This window comes from Gopherus flavomarginatus, chromosome 1 (assembly GCF_025201925.1).
Source record: "Gopherus flavomarginatus isolate rGopFla2 chromosome 1, rGopFla2.mat.asm, whole genome shotgun sequence".
Taxonomy (NCBI): domain Eukaryota; kingdom Metazoa; phylum Chordata; order Testudines; family Testudinidae; genus Gopherus; species Gopherus flavomarginatus.
The window spans coordinates 131,843,902-131,862,639 of record NC_066617.1 but is presented as its reverse complement, the minus strand read 5'-3'; the positions used below and the strand labels follow the sequence as shown (position 1 = coordinate 131,862,639).

Sequence of the window (18,738 nt, the reverse complement as noted above, 5' to 3'; positions counted from 1 at the left end):
TTTCCAGAGGTGCTGAGCATCCAGCAGCTCCCATTGCTTCCCATTCATTCCAATTAATAATTTTGCAACTCATTGAAATGGACTCACGCAAATGAATATTTAACCCAGATAAAAGTTCTGTATTTTGAACATCTTTTGTGCTTGTGCCATTTTTTTGCATCTGCACTCAAGCATTTGAACTAAAATAAAATATACAATTGTATACAATATATAATAAATAATGCATGGAAGTATATACTAAGAATCACCCCTCTACAGTATTAGAGCTGTAAGATTCACCTTTTCTGTCTGATATTTTCCTCTCTATCTGTTCAGATGTGAAAGAAAATGAAGATGAGCAGCTTGGGTGCAGAATTAAAAGCAGATCAGAATCAGCAACCTGTTTCCCATTGCATGGCCTAAATCTTCAGCTGGGAATAGGACAACAAAACCACTCCCTGAGAATGACTTGAACATGCAGATAAGGTATTCAAGCACACTACAAACCTCTGTTCTTTTTATTACCTTTTTTTCTCTTTAATGCATTAGGATTTCTCAAGGAAACATTGTGACAATAAAAACTGGTGGTTTGCAAGTGTCTGATAGGTTAAGATAATTCACACAAGGTAGTATACTGGAATGCTACTTTTCTATAGGAGTGTAAGTAAAAGGATCATTGTAGGAATTGGTGAATACAGCACACTTCTATTGTAAATCAGAAAGACAGAGAAAAAGAAGAACCAGTTGGATAAATTAAGATAGTTAAAGGATGAATGATCACTACTAGGGTAATAAGAGAGAGACTCCAGTACGCCTGTCACTCATGCCTTCATAGATTTGCACAATAAGACGAATTCAGCTCTGTCACATGAAACTGAACTGTGCCTTCCAAGAAGTAGCGCTCATCTATGTCCTATACGTATGTTTCCTTTTTAAGTCATCGTCTACACACACAGGTTGTACTGGTTTTACTAAAATCAGTGTTTAAATATATTTAGTTAAGCTGTTGCAAACAGCTGCACGTACATGCTTAAATTGACTTATAATGGAGACACATTGATTGAGATTTCAAATTAAGCTAACTCAGTATAAACCAGCTGTAAACCTATTCAAATATGTTGACACAGGGATTTGCCTCTGTTGAACTAAGGGTTCGTCTGCACTGTGGCTTGTGTAGACAGGCCCTGCTAGCTGTACAGTAGGTAGCTCGCTAAAAATAAAAGTGAAGACACTGAGGTATGGGCTTCAGCACTGGCTGTACAAGTCAGTCTGACCCTTCTGAGTCCGTGGTCACTTGTGCAGAGGTGCTGAAGCCCACGTCGTGGTGTCCTCACTCATGGGCGGCGGGTATAATAAGCATGGGGTGGCTGTAATAGGGTTGGGTGGGTGGGGAGGTCTGGCAGGGGAGGCGAGCAGCAGGTGAGTGAGCAGCAGGCAGGTGGGGGAGAAGGTGAGAAAAGGGGGGAAACTCACGGTGGGGGGTGAAGAGGTGAGTGGCGAGTCAGCAGTAGGCGGGATCAGGGCCTGGGGCAGTGCAGGGGTGAAGTGTAGGCGGGGCTGTGGGCGGAAGAGTTGGGATAAGAAGCTAACCTCCCCCAGGGGAAGCTTCACCCACTGCCCATGTCCTCACTTCTGTTTTTAGCAAGCTACCTAGAGTACAGCTATCATGGGTAATGTCTACTCAAGCTGCCATTCACCCCCTCACCTGCTATGTAGATATATCCTAAGTCCATGTAAAATAAAAAAATAATTGTGAAACCTTGTGCGTGCAGACAAGATCTATATTATATTTGATTTATTTTGATCTGAAACTCTTCTGGCATAATCTGCTGAATATCCAGCATAATTGTACAATTGCAATGTTAAGCATCAGTGTGAATTTTTGTTCTTGTTTTGAATTTGACTGGAAAAATTTTTGGAATAGCCTACCCATTTTCCTTGCAGTGGGATTTAACCCACATGTTTGTCATCCAGGGTTTGTTTTGAAATTAATCTTATTAATTTATCCCAAACAGGATATCACCCTAAATTTTGTCTAGCAAAACATTGTATGGGTTCCTCTCATCAGTAATTATATTCCTAACAGATGTGTCTGGCAGTATAGTACATGATTTATGGACACACTAGCAAGAAATATTGAATTCCATCAGGACAAATGGCCATGTACTGTATAGCCAAGCAGTTCTGTTAGGAATTCCATCATGTATAGAATATTTGTCCTTCTAGGAATTTATGGTTTAGGCTGTCCAGGAGTTTGTCCTGATTAAACAATAAGATTAGTTCTAGAATTGTAGACCCAAATGTTTGTCTTCTTGGAAATCCTAATCCCAAAAATTAATTCTGTGGCATATGTTTGTACGTCAGTGAGTTGAGTTTGTTTTCTTGCCAGGAATTCAGTATGTATACAATTTTTTAAGGGTCATACTCATTTTGGCTGGGATCGTCAAAGGGCCTAAGAGAATTAGATACCCAGTGAAATCCATTGGAATTTGGGTACCTATCTCCCCCAGGCACGTCTGAAAATTTCAGCCTTCAAAAATATGAGGGATTTAAACCTGTAGCTACCTACAAATTCCTCATTGATATTATTGCTGCATACCATGGCCACTCAGAACTTCACTGGTATGAGGGATAGAACTGATATTGTTCCTGGGTAAAATAATGAAGTGGCTGATATTGGACTCAATTAATAAAAGAATTACAGGAGGGTAATAAAATCCAATCAACGTGGATTTATGGAAAATAGATCCTGTCAAATTAGCTTAATATCATTTTGTTATGATAAATTTGGTTAGTAAATGTAACAGTGTTGATGTAATATACTTTGACTTCTGTAAGGCATTTGATTTGGTGCTGCATGACATTTTAATTAAAAAACTGGAATAAGGCAAAATTAACATTAAATGAATTAAATATATGCTGGCTGACAGATATAAAAATGTAATTGTAATTGGGGAATCATCAAGAGAAAGTGGGATCTAGCCAGGATCAGTTCTTGGCTCGACGCTGTTAATTATTTTTATGGTGACCAAGAAGGGAACATAAAGTGATTGCTGAGCAAGGTTGCAGATGACACAAAGATTAGGGGAGTGGTAAATAATGAAGACGATAGGTCACTGATGGAGAGCAATCTGGATCTCTTGGTGAGCAGGGCACAAGCAGATCCTATACTTTACTATGGCCAGTTTTACATATATGCATCTAGGAATAAAGAATCCAGACTATACTTACAGAAAGGGGGACTATCCTGAGAAGCAGTGACTTTTAAAAAGATTTAGGGGTCATGGTGGATAATCAACTGAACATGAGCTCCCAGTGTGATGCTGTGGCCAAAAGGGCTAATGTGATTCTTGAATGTTGTGACAGCGTGTTGGGAATGCAGAGCTGACCCAGCACTCTGATCACTATGTTACCAGCTATTACCCCCCTGGAATGGATTTAATTGGGGGCAGGGATAGATGTTCAGTGGCTTAATTAGACAGGAGGCTGATGAGCTTATGAAAGCAATCAACTGGGAACAGATAAAGAACAGGAAGGAAGTGCAAAAGTGGGGAGGTTGGCAGGGATCAGGGGGATATAGGATCTCAGGATGGTGAGATCTTGCCCTCTCCCTCCCGGGAGGGTGGATTAAGGGGGGAATTTACTTCCAACTGTATCCTGTTGCACAAAGCTGTACTTTGTGAATTGGTGGAGGTCACCCAATAAATAGCACATGGGTGCTTAGAAACTCATAGGCATCCGGCCTGTTTGTGGTGGTCTAGAAGACAGAGAAGGGAGCTTGTTAACAGATCTTGACTAAAAGTAAGGAGGCTATGACCTATGTACTTGGCACTGGTGGAACTGCTGCTGGAATACTTTGTCCGCCAGGGCCAGCTCTGACTTTTTTGCCGCCCCAAGCCGAAAAAAAAAAAAAGGCAGCTGTGCTACCCTAAGATTGGACGGAACGCCTCCCCTTAGAATCTGCTGCCCTAAGCACAAGCTTGCTCTGCTGGTGCCTGGAGCCAGCCCTGGTGTCCGCAGTTCAAGAAGGAACGTGGTAAATTGGAGAGGGTTCAGAGGGGAGTCATAAGAATAATTAAAGAACTAGTCAACCTGCTTTATAGCAATAGACTCCGAGATCTCATTCTATTTAGCTTAACAAAGAGAAGGTATTGGGGTGACTTGATCACAGTCTATAAGTACCTACATGAGGAAGAGAAATTTTGAAAAAGTTTTCTTCTCAATGTAGCAAAGAAAAATATAACAAGATCTAACACTGGAAATTGAAGCTAAACAAATTTAAACTGGAAATGAAGTGCACATATTTAACAGTGAGGGTAATTAAGCATTGAGAAAACTTACTATGGGTTTTGCATCATGGGGAATTTTAAAATAAAGATTGGATGTTTTTCTAAAAGATACGCTTTAGTAGTTCAAACAGGAATCACTCTGGGGAAGTTCTATGGCTTGTGTTATGCAGCAAGTCAGACTAGATCTAGTCATCCCTTCTGGCTTTAGACTCTATGAACTCAGATTCTTCTTGTTCTATATGCAGATGCTTCTAATATTGAAGCTAGAGAAGAATGTCTATTAGCTGTTCATACTAAGGACTATAACTCACACAGTTGATCCCATTCTGATTCTAACCAGTAGAGAGCAGTGACACACATACATGTTAACCAGTGTATTAAAGAAGAGCAAATAAGAATTGCATTCCTTACTTCATAATGCTACAGGCTGGTGAACATTTAATGAGGTATAAAAACACTTTTTAATAATATATGGCTTATTATATTACTTACTAATGTCCACTAAACTTGATCACATGCCTTCTCACTGGTATGCTTGCATTTTTTACCCTTTCTGGCAATTTGCCTTCTTTTGTAAATATCTGTTTTATTGTAGCTGAAACTCAAAAACAACAATAACTTTTTGAAGGGGAAAAAAAGGTCTAACACATGGGCAAGGGAAGGTCCGGATCTTTAACTGGTGTAAATGTGCCATAGCTCCATTGAATACCCTGGAGGCATGCCAGTTTACACCTACTAAAATCTGGCTCAGTATATGTATTTGCAGTATAATGTGAATGTATGCACCTCAGAGTTCTTTGACAAGATCATAGAATGAAAACTTTGACAGGGCCTGAGGATCATGGTGAGTGCTTTCTTCAAAATCTCTTTGATAAATATGGCCCCAGTAAAATATTCAAATGGATACAAGGGTGCATGACAAACAGAATAGCTAAAGCTAAAGAAATACAGGATCATAGCATTTAGAGGGGGAAAAGACTCATCTCGAAAATGAAGTCCATATTCCTGCAAGGAAGGATGGAGTCAGATAATTTTAATTTTTGGTGTTTCCTAACTTTTGAGTGCTTTATTTTATAACCTTTATAATGTGGTTTTATTGGGTATAAATGCCTTTAAAAAAAAAAGGAAATGAAGAAAACAGGAATTCTATCACGTGGCATCATATTGATGCTCAGATGGTCATCAGCGGGGATGGGATTTTTTGATCTATAACCCAGACCTCTGTCACTGGAGCTACGGGAGTAACAGCTAGCAATAGAAGTTTGTCATCCTCTCTGGGGACCAGCACTAGAGGGGACTGAGAGATACACGGTGCCAGTTTCATGGATGTTTGCTGTCAATGATGAGACTTGGGAATCCTAACTTCCACTCCAGGCTGTAAAGGAGTCTGGCTTCTCCTGAGGTCTAAATTTGACCCCTTCTGCTGTCCCTAATAACTTGTCCCTGTCCTAGACCTGTCTCCACTTCACGCCTGACTCCTCATACTAGTCCCAGTCTCCACTTCTTTGGCTCCCAGTCCCAGTCTCCGTCACCACACTCCTTATCCAATCTCAGGCTCCTTCCCCACTCTCATCCTGGCTCTTTGCCAAGCCATTCCCAGACTCTCTTTCTCCTTCCCCCTCCAACAGCATCCAGTCCCAGTCTCCATCCTTCCCCAGGCACTTTGACTCCATGTTCTCCTCCCCATCTCCATTCCCCTGGCTCTTGTGCCTTCTGCATTCAATCAGGCCATTTTCTCTTCCACGCTGCCTATACCCCTGCAAGGGGGGTCATTCAGAGAACAGGAGAGACAGGATCACTGCTCTGCCAAGCACATCTATCACAGGGAAAGTTCTGCTTACCCCTGCAGCTCTGGGCTGAACCATGCTCAGTACAGAAGGAGTCTTTTGAGATTTTAACTGTGAAGTTGTAACAAGACTCTCTTGAGTGTGCAGGTAAACTAAGTTTTTTTTTCCCCCAAAGTTTATAATGTGGCAAAACATGGGCAAATATTCAGGGGACCAACAAAGGACATATCCCTGACAATTTCAAATCCCTAGTCCAAGGCAAAGAGGTGCTAGAACTTCTCAAAGCACCAGCTGTAAGAATTTTTTTTAACTTGGCAAAACAATATATTTTTCCCTAATCTCATTTTCAGAAATGGTTGGACTGTTTTGGCTGACACTTTAAAAAACAAAATTGCAGCCTAAGGCAGACCTCCCTTGTAGAAAATTGCAGCACCAATGGTTAAAATTTGGCAAAGTTATAAGCAACTGAAAACAGGCTCTTAAAATGAGAAGTGTCGGAGAATTCTAGTAATAGGCAGAGCTACCAGCTCTGCATATTATAATAAAACATACTATCTCCCTTTCAGACAACTTACTTAAGTCTTTTACATCTTTAAAAAAAAAAAGATTCCTGAAGATTTTCTGCTGGAAAAAGAACATTACAAAGCAAAAATATAAATTAATTCACAATATTCATAGTGACTGAAAATGAACTGTTCAATAGAGATTCATGATATTCTAAAATGGTCTTTGCTTCCTCAGTCAAGTCAACAATATGCATTTTTTCTAATGAAGTGTGTGACCTTAAACTTGTGACAGGGATTTTTATTTAAATCTTAGCTTTATAGCCACTTTGAGTAGATGATATCGACCCTGAATTCCCCAGCTAGGCTCCAGGATTGTAAGGAACCTTGTTACCCACTGCCTCCAGCCAGAGAGAGTCTTGTGGTAGCTGGGTATCGGCTCCCTAGCATCACCAATCTTTCAGACACTCAAGTTGTGTCAGCCCTAACTTCGCCTGGGGGAATTTACTTCCAACTGTATCCTAGTCTGAGTCCCTTTGAATCGTTCCCCTGAGATATCCAGTCCCTGCCACTAGCTACTCAGAAATTTCAGATCCTCTGCCCCCAAATCTGCAGTGTACCCAGGGCCGGTGCAAGCGCAAAACTTCCACCTTGCACCCCCCACCCAGCTAACCTCGCCCACCCCCACGGCAGCTAACTCAGCATCCGACCTGGAGAGTCCCCTCCCCCCCGCAGCAACTACCCCCCCACGGCGACAGCTAACCCCTCTCTCCCCTGTCCCCGCACGGCAGCTAACCCCGCTTGGGGAGACTTCTCCAATTCCCCGTCCCTGCCACGGCAGCTAACCCTGCCTTGGTAGCCCGCCCCAGCTCACCTCAGCTCTGCCTCCTCCACTGAGCACGCTGGCTCTGCTCTAATATTCCTCCCTGCCCAGGCTTGCAGCGCTTATTGGAGGAGACTTAAAGCTGGGTTGTGTGCTCAGCGGAGGACTCAGAGTGGAGGTAAGCTGGGGCAGGGAGCTGTTCCCCTGTGCGCCCCCCCCCCCGCTCCCGTTACTGCAGGCAGCCCTCCCAGCGCGCAACCCCACCCAGCTCACCTCCACTCCATCTCGCCTGAGGGGACTTTTAGGCGCCCCAACCACTAGGCGCCTTAGGCGGCCACCTAGTTTGCCTAAATGGTTGCACTGGCCCTGCATGTACCTCACTTTACCAGTTTTGCCTTAAACCATACCTCCTGTAAACCATGCACCACTTGTGAGCACTTTAATAAAATGAAAGCAGGCTTATTTAAGAAAGAATAAAGAGTAAGTAGAAGTGAGAGAAAGTGATGGAAACAATTGCTTACAACACAGGACAAAATCATAAAATGTGAACCTAGGTCTACACTTATCAATATTTACCTTTCCTATCTAATAAAGTAGGCTCCCCTCCCATCCCACCACCAAGTTCACGGCTTGGCTACACTGGAGAGTTGCAACGCTGGTGTTGGCTTTACAGTGCTGCAATTCACTCACCGTCCACACTGGCAAGGCACATACAGCGCTGTATCTCCCTGGCTACATCGCTGGTTGTACTCCACCTCGATCTGGGGAATAACGACTATAGCGCTACTGATGCAGCACTGCTCCGCCAGTGTGGTCACCAAAAGCGCTGTTATTGACCTCCAGAGGTATTCGGAAATATCCCAGAATGCCTGTTCAGCCACTCTGCTCATCAGTTCGAACTCTACTGCCCTGGCCTCAGGTGACCAAGCATCAGACCCGCCCTTTAAATGCCCCGGGAATTTTAAAAATCCCCTTCCTGTTCGCTCAGCCAGGTGTAGAGTGCAATCAGTGAATCTTTCCAGGTGACCATGGCTCCACGTGGCAAACGAGCCCCAGCATGGAGCAATGGCAAGTTGCTGGATCTCATCAGTGTTGGGGAAGGAAGCTGTGCAGTCCCAGCTGCACTTCACCATAGGAATTACGATACCTATAGGCAGATATCAAGGGCCATACTGGAAAGGGGCCATGACCGGGATACGCTGCAGTGCAGGGTTAAAGTGAAGGAGCTGCGGAGTACCTACTGCAAAGCCTGCGAGGGAAACTGCCGCTCCGGTGCTGTCCCCACTACCTGCCGTTTTTAAAAAGAGCTGGACGCGATACTTGGGGGTGACCCCACCTCCACTCCAAGGAACACAATGGACACTTAAGAGCTGGGGGAGAAAGAGGAGAAAAGCGAGAGTGAGGGTACTGGGGTGGGGGGAGACACCTAGGAGTCCCAGGATACATGCAGCCAGGAGCTCTTCTCAAGCCAGGAGGAAGGTAGCCAGTCACAGCAGCCGGTACTTGGTGGAGGACAAACAGAGGAGTGGGTTCCTGGTAAGCGGCTTTTATTTTCAGGATGGAAATTTTTTGGGAGCGGGGGAGGGTTAGGGCTGCATGCATAGATGCGGAACAGCGCATTGATGTGGTCTATCGAGTCGCGGTAATCGGCCTCGGTAATCTCTTCAAAAGTTTCAGCCAGAGCGTGGGCAATGCGCTTGTGCAGGTTTCTTTGAAGAGCCACTGTGGTCCTTGTCCTTGTCAGGCTAACACATCCTCACCACTGTGTCGTGAGGGGTGGGCGGACCATTGCAAGACACAGGCAAGCTGCATAGGGGTCAGGGTGAATCCGCATTGCAGTAGAAGACCCTCCCGTGCTTCCCAGGTGACCCACAGCAGCGAGATATCTTCCAGGATAAACTCCTGTGGAAAATGTTAGGATAGTGTTCAGTGTAGGTGCCCCCTGTAGCTGTTTGCTTTCCCCAACTCACAGAAACCCCAAGGACAGTACAACCCTGAAATAATCAGTCCCCCTTACTCACCATTTCGGGTCTCCTGTGGATTATGTGTGCCCTCTTTGGGATGGGAAAATTATGCTATTATGAAGACTGTTACCCTCCTTAACTGCGGGGGAATAACTGTCTGGTATAAACAATGCTGCCTCTGTTAAGTGTTGCATTTTTGCCTTTACAGATGCAACCTTGAGATCTTGGCTGCCCGTGTTATCAACGGCTGAGAGACTACAAAACCTCCAGAAGAAGCCGCGAAAAAGCAAAGAAGACATGCTGCAAGCAGTTATGCAGCACTCTGTCACAGAGAATCAAAAAGTGCAGGACTGGAGGGAAAGGGAAAGCAGGATCCACCAGAGAAATGCAGCGGACAGGAAAAAAAGCACAAAGCAACTGATAAGCATCCTGGAGAGCCAAGCAGACTCTATCCAGGCACTCATAGCCATGCAGGCGGAGCACTACCGTGCCCACCCCCCCCCCGCACCCCTTGTCCCAAAGCTCCTTCCCTTGTGAACCCATGTCAGCTCAAAACCCCCTTCCCCAGTATCCAGGTTCTTACCCCCACCATCAGCTGCCTCCAACACCTGTACGTTCACCAAGCAGCCCTGAGAACTACAACTTTTACCCTCTGCACTCAACCCCCCTCACCATGCAGTATAGCCATCCTGAAGTGCAGCAGTCATTGCACAACACTCCAGACAGGACATAGTCAAACCTGTGACTGTACAGTTCCCCACCCCACCCCCCTGCCCTTTTAGGTTCCCAAAAACTTGTGTGTTTGTAAATAAAGTTATTTTCTTTTCAATAAATGAATTCTTGGCTTTGAAAAGAGTCTTCATTATTGCAGAAAGTCAAAGATACCTTAGCCCAGGAAAGAAACAGGCACTGCAAATCAGCTTAGCAAACACAGATTCCTACTAACATTGTAACCACTGCACTTCACTCCCGTGCAAGGCACCAAACATTACTGTTGGTTTTCAGCCTCAAATTCCTCCCTCAAGGCATCCCTAATCCTTGCTGGGCCTCTCTAGTAGTCCTGCTCGTGCAAATTCAGCACCCAAGCGTTGAACCTCGGAGGTTCAACTGAGTCTTTCACCCTTCCCTTCACAAATATTATGGAGGGTACAGCACGTGGATATAACCGCGGGGATGCTGCTTTCCCCTAAGTCCAGCTTCCCATACAGAGACCGCCAGCGCCCCTTTAGAAGGCCAAACGCACACTCCACAGTCATTCGGCACTGGCTCAGCCACTAGTTGAACCATTCCTTGCTGCTGTCAAGGCTCCCTGTGTACAGTTTCATGAGCCACGGCATTAATGGGTAAGCAGGATCACAATGGGCATTTCGACGTCCTCTGCTGTGATCTTCCGGTCTGGGAAAAAAGTCCCGGCTTGCAGCTTCCTGAACACGCCAGTGTTGCATCATGCACCTTTCGGGGCCAGCCTGTGTTAATGTCAATGAAATGCCCACGGTGATCCACAAGCGCCTGGAGAATCATGGAGAAATACACCTTCCGATTAACGTACTCAGATGCTAGGCAGGGTGGTGCAGGAATAGGAATATGCGTCTCATCTATCGCCCCTCCACAGTTAGGGAAAGTCGTTTGGGCAAAGCCATCCACAATGTCCAGCACGTTCCCCAGAGTCACGGTTCTTCTTAGCAGGATGAAATTAATGGCCTTGCAAATTTGCATCAACATGATTCCAACGGTGGACTTTCCCACTCCAAACTGGTTCCCGACTGATCTGTAGCTGTCTGGAGTTGCCAGCTTCCAGATTGCAATAGCCACCCGCTTCTCCACTGGCAGGGCAGCTCTCAATCTTGTGTCCCTGCGCCGCAGGGTGGGGCCGAGCTCAGCACACAGTCCCATGAAAGTGGCTTTTCTCATCTGAAAGTTCTGCAACCACTGCTCGTCATCCCAGACTTCCATGACGATGTGATCCCACCACTCAGTGCTTGTTTCCCGAGCCCCAAAGCGGCGTTTCACCGTGCTGAGCATGTCTGTGAACGACACAAAATTGCTTGTGGCATATGCCTTACGCTACTCGCTATCATCGTCGGACTCCTCACTGTCACTTTGGATCTTAAGGAATAGCTCAACTGCCAAATGTGATGTGCTGGCGAGACTCGTCAGCATACTCCTCAGCAGTTTGGGCTCCATTTCCCACAGAAATAGCACTGCACAGAAACCGTTGAAAGAGGCAAGATGGCGCCAAGCGTGGATGGAAAAACAGGGATTGTTGGGATGTGAAGCAATGCATCACGGGGCCCTGGGACAGGAAGCAGAATGACCCGCACCCTCTGCCCCCTTCCCACAACCCACGGCGCCAGAATGGGAAGAGGTGCTCTGTGGGATAGCTGCCCATAATGCACCACTCCCAACACTGCTGCAAATGTGGCCACACTGCAGTGCTGGTAGCTGTCAGTGTGGCCACACTGCAGCGCTTTCCCTACGCAGCTGTACAAAGACAGCTTTAACTCCCAGTGCTGCACACCTGCAAGTGTAGCCAAAACCTCAGTCTGTTGTAGAGCTGTCTTCTTTCACAAGAACTAGGATCCAAATGTTCATGAGAGCCCACCCCCTCTTGTTAAGTGGTTTCCTCAGAAAATGGCTACAGAGTGCCTTTTCCTACAGTCTGTTACACTGAGACAGTCTTTTGAGACAGTCTGTCATAGCCAGAAGGATCTCCTGCCTGCTATAATGTTCCTTTTCACCTCCAAGTGATTTCAATCATTTGCAATTGTCCTTGATGGTTTTCCATTAACTGTTCTGAGGTGTGGCAAGAGTAGAGACAGTGGAATCTTGCATTACCTTTCCAGCTGACACAGGAGAGGTGCATGTCAAGTCCCTCTTGCTCGAGTAGATCATCACTGAGACATCTTATCCTCCCAGTGACTGATTTCTACTCCAAGTCCATGAAGCAAACTTTCAATATAAAGATATTATTCCTTAAATATTACCCACACATACATCTCACAATGATTGAATCTTGACAAGTTACAAGCTTTCTCTAGGTTCCTGTATAATTAGAAAGACCAAAAAAGAATTTGAAGAACAGCTATCCAAAGACTCAAAAAGTAATAGCAAAAAAATAAAACAAAAAACAAAAAAAAACTAAGTACATCCGAAGCAGGAAGCCCGCTAAACAACCAGTGGGCCACCAGACAATCGAGATGCTAAAAGAGCACTCAGTGGTCTTTGGACAATAAGGCCATTGCAGAGAAACTAAATGAATTCTTTGCATTGGTCTTTAAGGTTGAGGATGTGAGGGAGATTCCAAAACCTGAGCCATTCTTTTTAGGTGACAAATCTGAGGAACTGTCCCAGATTGAGGTGTCATTAGAGGAAATTTTGGGACAAGTTGATAAACTAAACAGTAATAAGTCACCAGGACCAGATGATATTCATCCAAGAGTTCTGAAGGAACTCAAATGTGAAATTGCAGAACTACGAACTGTAGTTTGTAACCTATCATTTAAATCAGCTTCTGTACCAAATGACTGGAGGATAGCTAATATGATGCCAATTTTTAAAAAGGGCTTGAGGTGACCCCGACAATTACAGACTGGTAAGCCTAACTTCGGTACCAGGCAAACAGGTTAAAATGATAGTAAAGAACAAAATTGTCAGACACATAGATGACCATAATTTGTTGGGGAATAGTCAACATGGTTTTTGTAAAGGAAAATTATGCTTCACCAATCTACTAGAATTCTTTGAGAGCGGTCAACAAGCATGAGGACAAGGGAAATCCAGTGGATATAGTGTATTTAGATTTTCAGAAAGCCTTTGACAAGATCCTTCACCAAAGGCTCTTAAGCAAAGTAAGCTGTCAAGAGATAAGAGGGTAGGTCCTCTCCTGGAGTGGTAACTGGTTAAAAAATAGGAAACAAAGGGTAGGAATAAATTATCAGTTTCCAGAATGGAGATAGGTAAATAGTGGTGTCCCCTAGAGGTCTGTACTGAGCCCAGTCCTATTCAATATATTCATAAGTGTCTATTCAGAACTATCTGGAAAAAAGGGGTAAACAGTGAAGTGGCAAAATTTGCAGATGATACAAAATTACTCAAAATAGTTAAGTCCCAGGCAGACTGCGAAGAGCTACGAAAGGATCTCTCAAAACTGGGTGACTGTGCAACAAAATGGCAGATAAAATTCAACTTTGATAAACTAAAAGTAATGCACATTGGAAAACATAATCCCAACTATACGTATAAAATGATGGGATTTAAATTAGCTGTTACCACTCAAGAAAGATCTTGGCGTCATTGTGGATAGTTCTCTGAAAACATCCACTCAATGTGCAATGGCAGTCAAAAAAGCAAACAGAATGTTGGAAATCATTAAGAAAGGGATAGATAATAAGACAGGAAATATCGCATTGCCTCTGTATAAATCCATGGTATGCCCACATCTTGAATACTGCATACCGATGTGGTTGCCCCATCTCCAAAAAGATATATTGGAATTGGAAAAGGGCAACAAAAATGATTAGGGGTATGGAACGGCTGCCATATGAGGAGAGATTAATAAGACTGGGACTTTTCAGCTTGGGGGGGGGATATGACAGAGGTCTATAAAATCATGACTGGAGTGGAGAAAGTAAATAATGAGGTGTTATTTACTCCTTCTCATAACGAGAGAAGTAAGGGTCACCAAATGAAATTAAAAGGTAGCAGGTTTAAAGCAAACAACAGGGAGTATTTTTTCACACAATGCACAGTCAACCTGTGGAACTTCCTGCCAGAGGATGTTGTGAAGGCTAAGACTATAACAGAGTTCAAAAAAGAACTAAATAAATTCATGGAGGCTAGGTCCATCAATGGTTATTAGCCAAGATGGGCAGGGATGGTATCCCTAGCCTCTGTTTTCGACATGCTGGGAATGGGCTTCAGGGGATGGATCACTTCATGATTACCTGTTCTGTTCATTTCCTCTGGGGCACCTGGCACTGGCCACTGTCAGAAGACAGGATATTGGGCTAGATGGACCTTTGGTTTGACCCAGTGTGGCCATTTTTGTGTTCTTACATGTTACTCCTTATGGATAAATCTCCTGTAAGCCCTGTGTTTGGTGTAGTCAGTTTGGCAGGAGTGAGGTGACAATAGTTTGTAAAGAATAAAGGACACTTTGCCAGTGGGTGTATGTCTGTCTCTCTCTCTCACTCACTCACGCACCATTGCCTTCCAGAATGGTCTCTGTGTTTCAGAAAAGCCTGTCCCCCTGTAATTTTGTTTTCATTCTGTCAGCCTCCAGTTCTTTCTCTCCTAAGTTTCTTCTCACTCCAAAGCCATTTTCTTTACACTCAAGCCTCTATGTGGCACATATCCAGCTGCTTCGGGGCACATATATCTACTCCCTGCCCTTTTCTTTTGCTTTTTAACATCTTCCCTTTCTCCTCATTTTCTTCCTCACACATGAGCCGTACCTTGTGCCCCTAACACTTCTCCTGTGGTTTCAGTCCTGCCCTTTGTTCATTACAACATTTGCCATGTTGCTTCTTGCTGCTGCTACTCAATATACAACACTGCTGAGCTCGTGAGTAAGAAAAGAAAGATTAAGCTTTGTGATGGCATATAGGGTTCTTCACATTATCTTGGAGAACATGAGTCCCAAAACATTTTGATTGTGCTTATATTTTGTTGTTTTCGGGGGAGGTGGATGAGAGATTTTCTTTTATTTAAGGTGTGGTTCTGTGCCTTAAATTTCAAAAACAAAAATGAGTTTGGGTTTTTTCATTTCCACATGTTCTCCCATCTCTGCTTGTATCTAATCTAATCTCTCCCTGTACAGCATTTATCATCATGGTATCTGCATGTTTAAAGAGACTTACTTTATGCAAGTCTAATGAAGAATGATTTGGTTCTTTCAAAAAAAGAACAGGAGTACTTGTGGCACCTTAGAGACTATCATTTATTTCAGCATGAGCTTTCGTGAGCTACAGCTCACTTCCTCAGATGCATTCCATTCTATGCATCCGAAGAAATGAGCTGTAGCTCACGAAAGCTCATGCTGAAATAAATTTGTTAGTCTCTAAGGTGCCACAAGTACTCCTGTTCTTTTTGCGGATACAGACTAACACGGCTGCTACTCCTGAAACCTTGGTTCTTTCAGACAGTCATTTAATCCATAGGAAATTATGTCTCAGTTGTCACTGCAGGAATGTGAAAGCAAAATGTACATTAAAGAAAAACTAATTCAGAACAGATCTTTGGAACTCTCCACTCACACAGAATTTTCACAAAGACAGAAAAGGCATCCACACAGTAATACTAAACAAATTTAATAGGATTGGTATAATGTAATTAATACCAAATGAGGTACTAATATTTAGAAGACACCCTCAGCAAAACAGGAACACTACAATAAGTGGCTAATAATTTTTTGTTCCTTTGGAGAGAAGCAAATGGAACCATACGGCTAAATGCAGTGCTTTGCATGGTGTCAAGTATCAGAGGGGTAGCCGTGTTAGTCTGGATATGTAAAAAGAACAATGAGTCTTGTGACACCTTAAATACCCACAAAAGCTTATGCTCCAATACATCTGTTAGTTTTTAAGGCGCCACAGGACCCATTGTTGTCATTTTCTCTTATGTTATATTCTCTAATTCTGTTAGATTTCCTGTGTAAGTTAGTAATCATGTTGTTTTGTATACAATAAAATGGGATCACGATGATAGAATTTTGCACTTGCTTAAAAGAGAGGAACCAGATGCATAAATGAGGTTTTCTGTGAGGGATTTAATGGAATATTTGAGAATGAAGTTCTTAAAATGAATAACAATTAACAGCCTTTACTTGTCATGCACATGCAGATACATAGTTTCTATATTCTTCTTTTGGCAAGTGATTTAGAACATTATTCTATTTCAAGCAAGAAAACTCTTGGATTGGTTATTATTCCGAATTCAGGAGTACTGCTGGATGAGAAAAGAGCAGGTTTTTAGGACTCACTGTGCTACGTCCATGCAAATAGTAAGAGGGTCAATGCTCAAAATTTTACCTAATTATTTTTGAGGGCATGGTTCATATATATTGAATCTTCCACTGTTATAGATGGTTTGTCCAAAAGTAATTTAAGAAAAAAGACTTAAAGTAAACAATTTTAACATACATTTGTGATTTTGATCCTAAAGGATCCTAAAGCACATTGCAAGTGATTCTATGTAGGAATTAACTCACTCACCACTAGGAATGGAGTAAAGCAATAGTTTAACAGCACACTGCAGCACAAGACCAATGGATTTCAACCTTCTCTGTAATAAGACCTCACCTTACAACAAAAATAAATTCAAGACCCCTTTTTGCATCTAGCCATAAAAAGGGAGGGTAACCATGATCCCTCATGACCACCTTGGGTATTGAGAACCCATGTATTGGACAACAGATTATAACAGGCTGAGGGGACGGTTATCCAGTTAAACCACAACTGGACATGTGGAGCTTAGGTGGACATGAGATTTGGTGAGGATACCAAAATTGATTAGGCTGCAAAAAAAAAAAAAAAAAGCCAAGGATATTCTTAATGGTGACCACAAGTGACTAGGGCCTTGATTTTCTATCTCATGCAAAAGACAGCACTTCTTGTTGCCCAGTGTCCCTTAATAGCCTACTGAGTCATTGTTTAAAACTGATGCAAAGGGAAAACTGTCACCTGCTGAATCATTAACACATTTTCCACAGTAGTTGGGTATTCCCTAGAGGTCTGCCATCCAAGCACTGACTAAGTCTGACCCTGATTTGCTTACAAGATCTGAGGACAGCTCAATCTGAGGTAATATGGCTGCTAACTAATCTCTCTTAGCATTTATTGGAATTATGCATGCACATCAAGAAGAAAATATTCTTGTTCAGTTCCTGGAAAGAGCATTTTTTAGAAAAAGGATAAGACTCCAGCACCCAGCCTGTCTGTAAGGCCCTACCTACGTTACTGGAATCGTCTAAAAACCTCTTGCCATTGCTAACGTGAATTTAACCCCCATTGCGCTCAGCAGTGGTGTGAGCTGAGTGTAGTAGGCCACTGGGTTTTCAGTTGCACTGTGTCAGTTATAGCTGCTCTGTGTAGACATTACCATATTCATCTAAAACAATAGATTGAAATGTGATATATGATTGTCAAATAACTTTATTTTCTGAAGTGAGCAAATAATGAGATTTTAACAGAAGTTGCAAGTTTCACCATAAAAACAATAGGCCACGTAAGAAAAATACAGTTCCCACCAATAATCCCAGAGACCCCACAGCCTTATATATCCCCTTCTGTGTTGTCAGAAAACAACCAGCTCTTACCTCATTGCTATTTGGAGATGACTAGCTGGCCCACTCTCTTTTCTCTGTTCTCCAGTATGCTTAGCTTTTCAAACTCCTAAGGGAGTAAGCCTGGATGGCCAGTCTTTGCTGTAGCTGGGACCTGGAAAGGTTTTGCTGGTTCCACTGCTTTAGATGCTGTTGACCGTTGAATTCTGGGAGAGTTTTTTGTCTCCTTCCTCTGAAGCATCAGGAATGGCCACAGCTGGAGATGGGACACTGGATGAGGTGGGCCAGAACTTTGAGGTAGCACCAAGCATTCTCTGTCTCAGGTGGTTGACTGTCTGGTTCTTGCTGACATGCTCAGGGTCTAACTGATTGCCATGTATGGGGTCAGGAAGGAATTTTCCCCCAGGTCTGATTGGCAGTGACCTTGGGGGGGTTTCAGTTTCCTCTGCAGTGTGTGGGATGGGGCACCTGCCAGGATTATCTGGGTGCATGTCAATCATTTCCCTGCCATTGTGTGGGGTGGGGGGCGGGAGCGCTCAGACCGTGATGCACCTTGGTCCCTCTTGTTCTCTGCCTGTGGCACATAATAGTCTAATCTAGTATTATTTACTCTGGTCTCATTTCTGTTAGGTGGTATAGTGTGCGGGTGGCGTAGGTGGCCTGTGACATACAGGAGGTCAGACTAGATGATCTGGTGATCCCTTCTAGCTTTTAAGTCTACGAGCTTTTAATTCTCTGTGGGTAACAGACTTCCTAGGGTGTGTTGTCAGAAAAAAATTACAGTAAAACTGATGTGTGTCAGTTGCTTATTAATCATTATAAAGAGACAAATCTCCTTCTCTCCCCAACAGAGCATTGGAATGAGCCTTGCTGTACTGAATTGTGTCTCCTATTGCAGTAACTCAGATTTGCTTTGTCATAGCTACCATTCTGTCTCATGCCTCAAGGCCAGATTCTGCCACCTTTACTCCATTTAAGTAAGCAGGATTACTTACAAAGGAAGAAGCTAGTTAACATGAGTAAGGGTGGCAATCTTGCCCATTGATTTTGATAGGAGTATTTTTTGGGGAAGGTACTACTTGGTATGAATAAGGGCAGCAGACTCTGACCTT

General features: G+C 43.5%; 1 protein-coding gene across 1 annotated transcript in view; it reads left to right on the top strand.

The window, feature by feature from the left end:
• Nucleotides 1–18,738, top strand: part of SHISAL1 (shisa like 1) — a 272,323-nt gene that overhangs the window by 109,240 nt on the left and 144,345 nt on the right. Inside the window, exon 2 of the mRNA XM_050925181.1 lies at nt 316–465. The gene's annotated coding sequence lies outside the window, so the exon portion shown is untranslated. The remainder of the gene's footprint in view (nt 1–315; nt 466–18,738) is intronic.